This window comes from Bidens hawaiensis, unplaced genomic scaffold (assembly GCF_021521415.1).
Source record: "Bidens hawaiensis isolate Kalapana, Puna unplaced genomic scaffold, B.hawaiensis_p1.1 tig00001721_1, whole genome shotgun sequence".
NCBI classification, from domain to species: Eukaryota; Viridiplantae; Streptophyta; class Magnoliopsida; order Asterales; family Asteraceae; genus Bidens; species Bidens hawaiensis.
Window position 1 is genome coordinate 856392 of NW_027491098.1, and position 8778 is coordinate 865169.

The 8778-nt window shown below is 34.8% G+C and overlaps 1 pseudogene; it reads left to right on the forward strand.

Annotated features, from left to right (window-relative positions):
- Positions 1-6758: 6758 nt before the first annotated feature.
- On the forward strand, positions 6759-7658 carry LOC143595151 (transcription factor DICHOTOMA-like; annotated as a pseudogene).
- The last annotated feature ends 1120 nt before the right edge of the window (positions 7659-8778 follow it).

Consider the following 8778-nt stretch of genomic DNA (forward strand, 5'->3'; position numbering starts at 1 on the left):
ATGCAACCACGTACAATCTTCGTACTTTCTCCAAAACTGCACGCCTCATCATCAGCACTTACGTACCTTCTCCTCTTTTTCATTGTCGAAGAAATCACAAACTTTTGAATACTTGGGAGTTCTATTTTCTTGATGAGTTGGTAAAAACTCGAAAGCCGTGTTCATCATGTATTGATCTCTCATAATTGGAGAGTCTGGAATTGAATTCTTTACGTCAAATGTGACGATTTCATCCCCTACACGAAGTGTGATTTTACCAGCACGGACATTAATCAAAGCATCGGCGGTGCACAAGAATGGACGACCCAATATAAGCGGAACATTAGAATATCTGTCCATGCCAAGGATAACAAAATCAACCGGAAAGATAGAGAGGAATAGCATATGGTCCGCCATGTTCGTCATGTATTGATCTCTCTTAATTGGCGAGTCTGGAATTGAATTCTTTATGTCAAATGTGACAGTTTCATCATCTACACGAAGTGTGATTTCACCAGCATAGACATTAATCAATGCATCGGCGGTGCACAAGAATGGACGACCCAATATAAGCGGAACATTAAAATATCTGTCCATGTCAAAGATAACAAAATCAACCGAAAAGGTAAATTTGTCCACATTGACCAACAAATTTTCCACAATACGCCTAGGAAATTGCACCAAGCGATCGGCGAGCTGAATACTCATGTGTGTAGGGGTCGGCTCACCAATGCTGGCACCCTCAATGCATTGTTGAAAGGAAGATCACCGATTACACAAAGGATGGTAAAGCTACCAGGATCGGTCATATTTTTCGGGAGCTTGTTTAGCACAACCACGGAACATTCCTCATTAAGAGTAACGCTAGAAAGCTCCTCAAGTTTGTTTTTATTTTCCAGCAGTTTTTGAGAAACTTGGCGTAATTAGACATGTTTTCTAGAGCTTCTATGAACAGATGGTTAACATGACGATGAAGAAGGTGAAATAAGAGATAGTTATGACGAGTTGAATGATGACGACTTATGTGGAAATAATTATGGTTGTAAGGCCAAAAAGTTATGACTTACAATATCAAATTACGAAACCCGTTATATATTTTATGGACAAGTTAATAATTAAAGTCGACGAGAAATCCGGAAACGAGACGAGAGCTTCGGTGCACGCGTTTAGCTTTAACGGGGAGAAAACATATAGAATGTTTTTAGGCTATAAATATGTTATTTATCATCTTTGTATGTGTTTTTGTATGGTGTAAATCATCCCCCAAGGGGAGCTCGCCTTGGGTGGGTCGGTTCTTTGTTTAATCTATAAATATTTTAACCGACAACCAGATCGTTCATTTATATCTTATCTTTTTGTTTTTTATTTATGTTCGGTCGTTTGATTTACCACACATGTCTAGAACTTTGTATCAAGAGAAAAACCATTCTTATGGTTCTTGGGGACCTACAATGGTGGTGATGAAGGAGTTGGTGTTGGTGTGGCAGTGGAGCAGACAAACACACTGCTCCTCACGATGATATGCCATGTTAAGATCCCTTAGCTGGTGATGCTGCGAACAAAACAAGAGATTGGTATTCCGGTTTGGATGGAAAGCTTTGTACTATTTTTGAGGTTGACGATATTGCAGGTACCACTCCACAAGAAGTGGAGAAGAAGGAATCTACCTATAAGTACTACATCAATTGGTCACCGTATCTGGATACCCCATAACCGGAACTTAGAGACCCCAATTTAGAGTCTGATGTTGCTATTGCTCTTCCAACAAATGTTGTTGCTGATGTGCCAAAGACAAGAAAGAAGAAGTGGCATTGCATCAGTAGATGAGGCAGTGCACGTTGCAGAAACTATCCTTACCATGACGACTCACTCATCTTATACACCAAATGGCATGCTGACAGTGAGTCTCGTCAAACCATGATTACTCAAACTTCAAGCTCAACAAGGGAAGTGCCTACGTGCATCCAATTGAGATCGACCCAGCTACTGGCAAAGGAAGAAAGGCATGGAGATACAAGATGCCTAAAGAGAGTCATGAAATTTACCATGGGGAACCGTTTGAACCCAACCTGATTCATGATTTCCTTTGCTGGGAGTTTGACAATAATACAGGTGAAGCGGTGATTCGGTGTAAGTCCATGCACCTGTCACACCCCAACTTAAGTTGGAAATGCCGGGGCGCGAACTGATTGTTCACAGCTCACAAGGTATTATCATGCAATTGTATAGTGACAATATCTAATTTATTTATTTTAAATAACAAGTTACAAACAAGTATATCAAGTATAAAAAAATTACCAAACAAGATCAAATAGTTCTTGAATAAGTTTTAAATCCTAAAAGTCATCTCTAAGTGATTTTCATCTTGATAAACAATTTAACCTGATAAACTGCAAATGCGTATAAAATAGAATAAGTTTGTCAACACGAGGTTGAGTGAGAAAATCACTAGTTTTGACACTAACGATAATATATAAAGAAAACCGCAAAACTGATATCTGTGAGTGTAAACAATTAAATCATAGCATGTAACAATTACAAACAAGTAATGATGTGTGGGCTAAACAGTTGCCATGCGAATTGGGCATTGGTTACCATGATATAATAATTGAGTTGTGGGTGAAATCATTGTCATGTGATTGGAAGCTGGACACTACGACATTGTTTGATTATAAATGATGGACCTCTCCGAAGTGATAAATAAACACATAAACCAATAGCAAATAGCAAGTAGTCATTCAGTTGTCACACAACACAAATATTAACAATTTGCATTTTATAGTATGATGTAGTATGTAAATTATTAATTGTAGGTACGCATAATTCCCCAAAAGTATTTGAAAACAGGTAAAATAGGGGAGATATTACTCACCTTAATGATTAAACGAGTAAACCATGAGATAAAATAAACGAGCAAGGTTATCGTGACAAGTATTCTGATCTAAACATACATGAGACCTATACAAAATAAAATAGAGTAAAAACCTAGAACATAGCCGTTGGAATCAATCCAAACGGATGTATAGAACTCCGGTTATGATGTTTTTAATAAATAAGCGAGCTGGTACAGACCAAAATCCAAAAATTGAGTTAGGAGTTGGGTTTTGGTCAGTACACTCAAAATCTCAAAATAAATATAAAGATCTTCCGGCCCAAAAGCTAATTTTGACCTGAAGATAGAGAAATCGAATAGTCAAATATTTTAATTATTATACCTTAAAACGGACCGGAGAGAAATTGACCAACAAAACCCCATCAATAAGTAAAATTGATTGAGGAGTTTTTTTAGTTAGACAAAAAAAAACATTTTTCATGAAGACAAATTACCCGAAAAGATTATGGAACAATGAGAAATCGCGAGTTAAAGGTTCTTGAGGCACAAAAGTCAAACGGTATAATGAAAATTCTTGAAGAAAACACCATGAAACATTATGCACGATTTTTTAATAGGCGGGGGATGAATTTGCAGAGGTATTTAGGGTTTCTTGATAAGTTGGTTGTAATAATAAAAGTCAATATTCGTTTATTTGGTAAATTGGCTCGAATTGGAAACAATATAATCAATTAATGACAAAATCATGTCTAATAACGTAGGGATTTCGTTTATAATCATAAGGGAACGAATTTGGACACATTATAACATCATATGACTTATCTTGTGGCATAAGTTTCTTGATTTTTGGCAAAAGGAGTTCCTTACTTCTATAAATGCGATTTTTGGCTGTTTTAAGGGGTTTAAGAGTTGTTTGATGAGTTTGAAAGTTATGAGAGTGTAAACTAAGTTAAACCAAGTTAAATTCTAATAAATACAAGTTTTTAATAATATGAAATATCCGAATTATATTCCCAAGTCGGGTAAACGAATACGAATACAAATACGAATAATCTGAAATGTTACATCACCCTATTCGTGTATTCGACGAGCACAAGTTGATGGGTCTCAACAAAGAACACTTGTTGAAGCTGTACAAGTCTCCTACGCGTACTCTTGAAGATCATAGTACGAACAACACTGATAAAATAGTTGGGAAGTTCGACAACTTTATTCATTACGTTGTTGACAACCAACTATTGGACTAGGATTCCCCGTTCGAGTATGAGACCGACCGAAGATGGAAGCTACGACAAATACTCAATGACTAGAGGGAGATTGTAGAGCCCATTTTGTTTTGTTAAGTCTTTTGTATTTGTTCGATTATATCACGATGTATTTTGTTAGCTTTCATATATATGTTGTATGTTTGGGCCGAGAACTTGTAAAGTTTAGCCCATTGTGCCGTTATAATGAATAGGAAGCATGGCATAGCTTCACTATAAATAGTGAAACATGAGTTTTCCGTAAAAACTCTAAAACACCATAAAGAACATAAATAGATTTCTAGAGGTAGTTTGTTACTCAAAATTCAATTGGAATGATGCAACAATCCTTTCTTTGTTCTAACTCTTGTATACGATCGAGCAAGATAAAGAAGTATGCAATATGGATTGGAGGCAAGGGTTTTAAATCCTTTCCTCCATATTCGGCTCATCAGGCCCTTCCTCAACCCATCTTCTTCCTCTGATCCATGGAGTAAATTAGACACCCCAGTCAATTATTTAAACTTGCATGGAGAACGACATGTTACACTATGGAAACCACCAACGGTGTTGTCCATCGCTGAAGGTCCTACGTACACTATAATAATAATCCAATATTCTTATGCTTTTAGTTGGTTAATTTAGGTTGTGGTAGGACCATACAACTTCAATGCTTTGATACAACGTATACCCGAAGATATTTTTGAGAGTGAGAGCCCAAGGACATGTGGTTTGGATGATGTTCACCTCTTTAGGCAAAGCTTTTTCTAAAAGTATTATTTTTCACAATTATTGCTATTATGGACCCATTTATAATATTTAAGAACATTAAGATACATAATCAATTTTAACCTTTAAAATATAGAATCATGAGAATCAATTAGTAGAAACAATTAATGCACTTATACATAATTAATCTTTAGCATATACACCAGGAAGTTATACAAAGAGTACGTAGAATTAATTGAATCAACTAATGCACTTATATATAATTAATCTTTAACAGATACAACAGGAAGTTATATAAAGAGTACGCAGATTAACCAATTAACCACCTTATAAATTACAGTTAAAGCCAAAGTTATGAATGCATTATGTTTTTCTTGCATTTTTTTAAAATTGGTTGTATATTGAATGCTAAGTTCAAGATTTTTCAAATTCATCCTTTTTGTTTTAACGGCCATCAAATCCTTCAAATACGCTACTAGTTAATTTCACCATATTTTTTTAAATGCCATTTTCAAATTTATTAATTATAGATTTTGGACAAGTTGAAACTAGTTAACCAAATTACTTACTAACACTAATTAAAGTATTTTTTTTCTATATCAAATAATCTATTGTAACAAATTTCTTGAAGCATTGATAAATTCTCTCGAAATACCACTGAACTAATACTAAGATAATGATATAGTAAATAAGAAATTCTTAACAAGTAAACATGTAGGTCCCGACATCGGATCCGACAAACGAACCGATTTTGTTCTTGATAAGAGATCGAGACGGGAGCGATGAAATCAAACTATCGAACATATAATGTAACGATAAGATAAAAGATAATGAACGACTCCGTAATCGGTTTAAAAGATTGATAAGATTAAACAAACCGATCCCACCCAAGGTGAGTTCTATCGAGTGGTTGAAAACACCATATAAACACCCACATAAATATGACATAAGACCTTATTTATAGCTAACACAATAGTAGCCTAACATTCTATAAGATCTCCTCTCTGTTGAAGCTAAACGCGTGCAACGAAGCTCTTGTCTCGTATTCAGATTTCTAGCCCACTTTAATTATTAGCTTGACCATAAATATATGTTTCATCATATTGATAGCGCAAGTCACAATTATTGGTCTTACAAAACAAACAAATAAAATGGCCAAATTTGAATATCAACATGAGATAAGAACTTTACTGGTGGGTGATTGTTAGGACTTGAGATCTTAAGGTCTTAAGTTCGAAATATGACTCTAAGGGGTTTTGTCATAGTAGTATAGGTTTCCTCCTTTATCATGTTCTTGGTGAGTTTAGCATGAAAAATCTAAATTATTATAGACAGTTGACATTTCGTTTTAGGATATGACTCACACAGGTATTGAGAATTGTTCCAAACACTATTAAAAAAATCATGATATAAGAACTCTACTAGTCGTATTCGACCCAAAACTGTTTACTAGTTGCATCGCTGTCTTTGTAATATCTAAAATGTTGGCTTTTTTCATCATGTACAGTAATTATAAGAACTTTAGAGTATTGAATAAACCGAAAGTACAATACAGTTTCATGAACTTATTAAACACTGTAACCATTTCATTCTGTAAATTTACAAACTTTTGGAGGGACCGAGTTTTTGATAAGTTATGGTATCTGAAAGGTATATGCATCCCTAGTTTTATCCTATATCTAGGTTTAGATTTTTTTTACCGTTAAAAAACCCTAAAGAAATTTGAAGATAGTACACTTTTAACCCGTTTCTATTTGACTATTCCTTAATGCTAGTACTCTGTACTATATTATTGAAAGATGAGGCATGAGCAGACTTGTGCCCTAAAACGGAAGATTTACAGTGGAAAGCTTAAGAGGGGAGGTGGTCTCTATGCAACTTTACTCCTTAGCTTTATTTGGATCCATGAGCTTATATATAAACTTGTTTGTTAATATTATTCTTATTATTTCAGATTTCAAATCCAAATAACTATGTTTTCCTCAAACCCTTTTCCACAGATTCCCTCTCCCATCCATGTCTCCCATCCTTTCAATTCCCTCTTTGACCTTCAAAAAGATGATGTCTATTTCACCCATCATGAACACAACAATAACAACCCTTTTGCCACTGGCGATTCTTTTAATTTTCATTCGTACAACGGCTTTTCTCCTCCACCAATAGCCCCACCAGCTGCCTATACAGATGAGCATGAAGGGGCTGGGTTGCAATACTGTGAAGATTATAATGATCTTCTGGAGTCAGTAGTGTACCCCTCTAAGAAAAAAGTGGCGACATTCAAAAAAGATGGGCATAGTAAAATCTATACAGATCAAGGTCCCAGGGATAGGAGGGTGAGATTGTCTATTCACATTGCAAGAAAGTTTTTTGTGCTTCAAGACTTGCTAGGGTTTGATAAAGCAAGAAAAACCCTAGATTGGCTCTTTACGAAGTCAAAGAAGGCGATTAAGGAGTTAATTGAAGAAACAAAGCAGTCCTCATCTTCAACTGTTAGTACTAATCAGTGTGAGATGGCTTTCCTTGAAACCATCAAGGGAGGATCCGGATCAGATGAAGATAAAGGGCAGAAAAATTCAGCTCTCAAGTTTCTTGATGGAGAAAAGAATTAAATGACACAAAAGTGCAAATCAGGAACATTTCATGCCAATCTTGCAAGAGACCAGTCAAGGGCAGAGGCAAGAGCAAGGGCTAGGGAAAGAACAAAACAAAAATTGCGCATCAAGGAACTCGACAACGAGTCGAAGAAAGTTCCTGATGAATACCCTTGTCATGCATTAAGCTCTTCAAACACTACACTCCAATCAAGCTCTTGGGGTCAATTTGAATCACAAAGTGATTACAATGACATCCTTCATGAATCAATCCTGGAATAAAGGTTTTCAGTGTCGTCTTCGACTTCCTATTCATATAATCACAACTTTGTTGTATCAGATGAGTGGATCTCCCAAATTTCGTCCAAAGATTTGCCTAAATTTAAAGTAATTCATGAGGAGCAGGATGACCGTGCAATGAATTAGATCTACAAGAGGTAAACTAACAAAAAGCAGTAGTTACTGAATATAGATTGAAGATTTCATTTACCTTTGTATGTTTGTTTTGTTAACAGGACAATGAATTAAATGAGTGCCGGAGAAATTATTCTTTATCATTCAGCTGCAGATCTTGTAACCACCCTCTGTACTAGTAAGTTGATTGGTGAGCTGGAGCTAGATTATCAGGATGCAAGTGTAAAATTGGCGATGATAAATTAACCAACATGATATTATGTGTTCCTTGAGTTCTTGTGTTGTTATTAAAAATTTTTTGTTGTTAAATTAAATTAATTAAAATGATAAACTGCAAATGACTAAAACACTTAAAAACAATTTTTGCATCCTTTATATATCTCTTTTGGTTGACAAATTGTAAATGTTAACAACCAATGATATTTTCTTCCAAACTTTCAATGGCACTTGCTTATGGTTTTTCCTAGATGGTTTAAAGTGTTCATACAGATCTGACTATGTCACACATAAGCAACATTATTAAATTGTTTCTAAGTGTTATGAAACATTATTATACTATGGTTCCTTCTATTAATCATGAGAATCAACATTATTCAGCTTTTATGTCTTTGATTGTATGTTAATTTTATTTAGTAAAGTCCAAATGAATGATTCCCATGATTATGCTACCTTCAATGGTACTAGAAATAAAACCCTAATTTTACATTAAATGTTTTAATTCCCTTTTTCTTGGACCGTTTTGAGTTCGTGACGTGTATAATCAATCATATTCTTGTGAAACCGTCTCAAGAGGTTTTTCGTTTTAATCATCAAATGATACTTGATCTCTTTAATCAATGTAAACTTCAATTTTGATTTCATACCTATGCAAATCTATATGAACTTGATTTTTGATGAACAAAGTTTCATCTTATACTGATATTTATATATAGCATGTCGTACAGATAACAATCCAGTGAAGAAACACACAAATAATACATTATTTGTC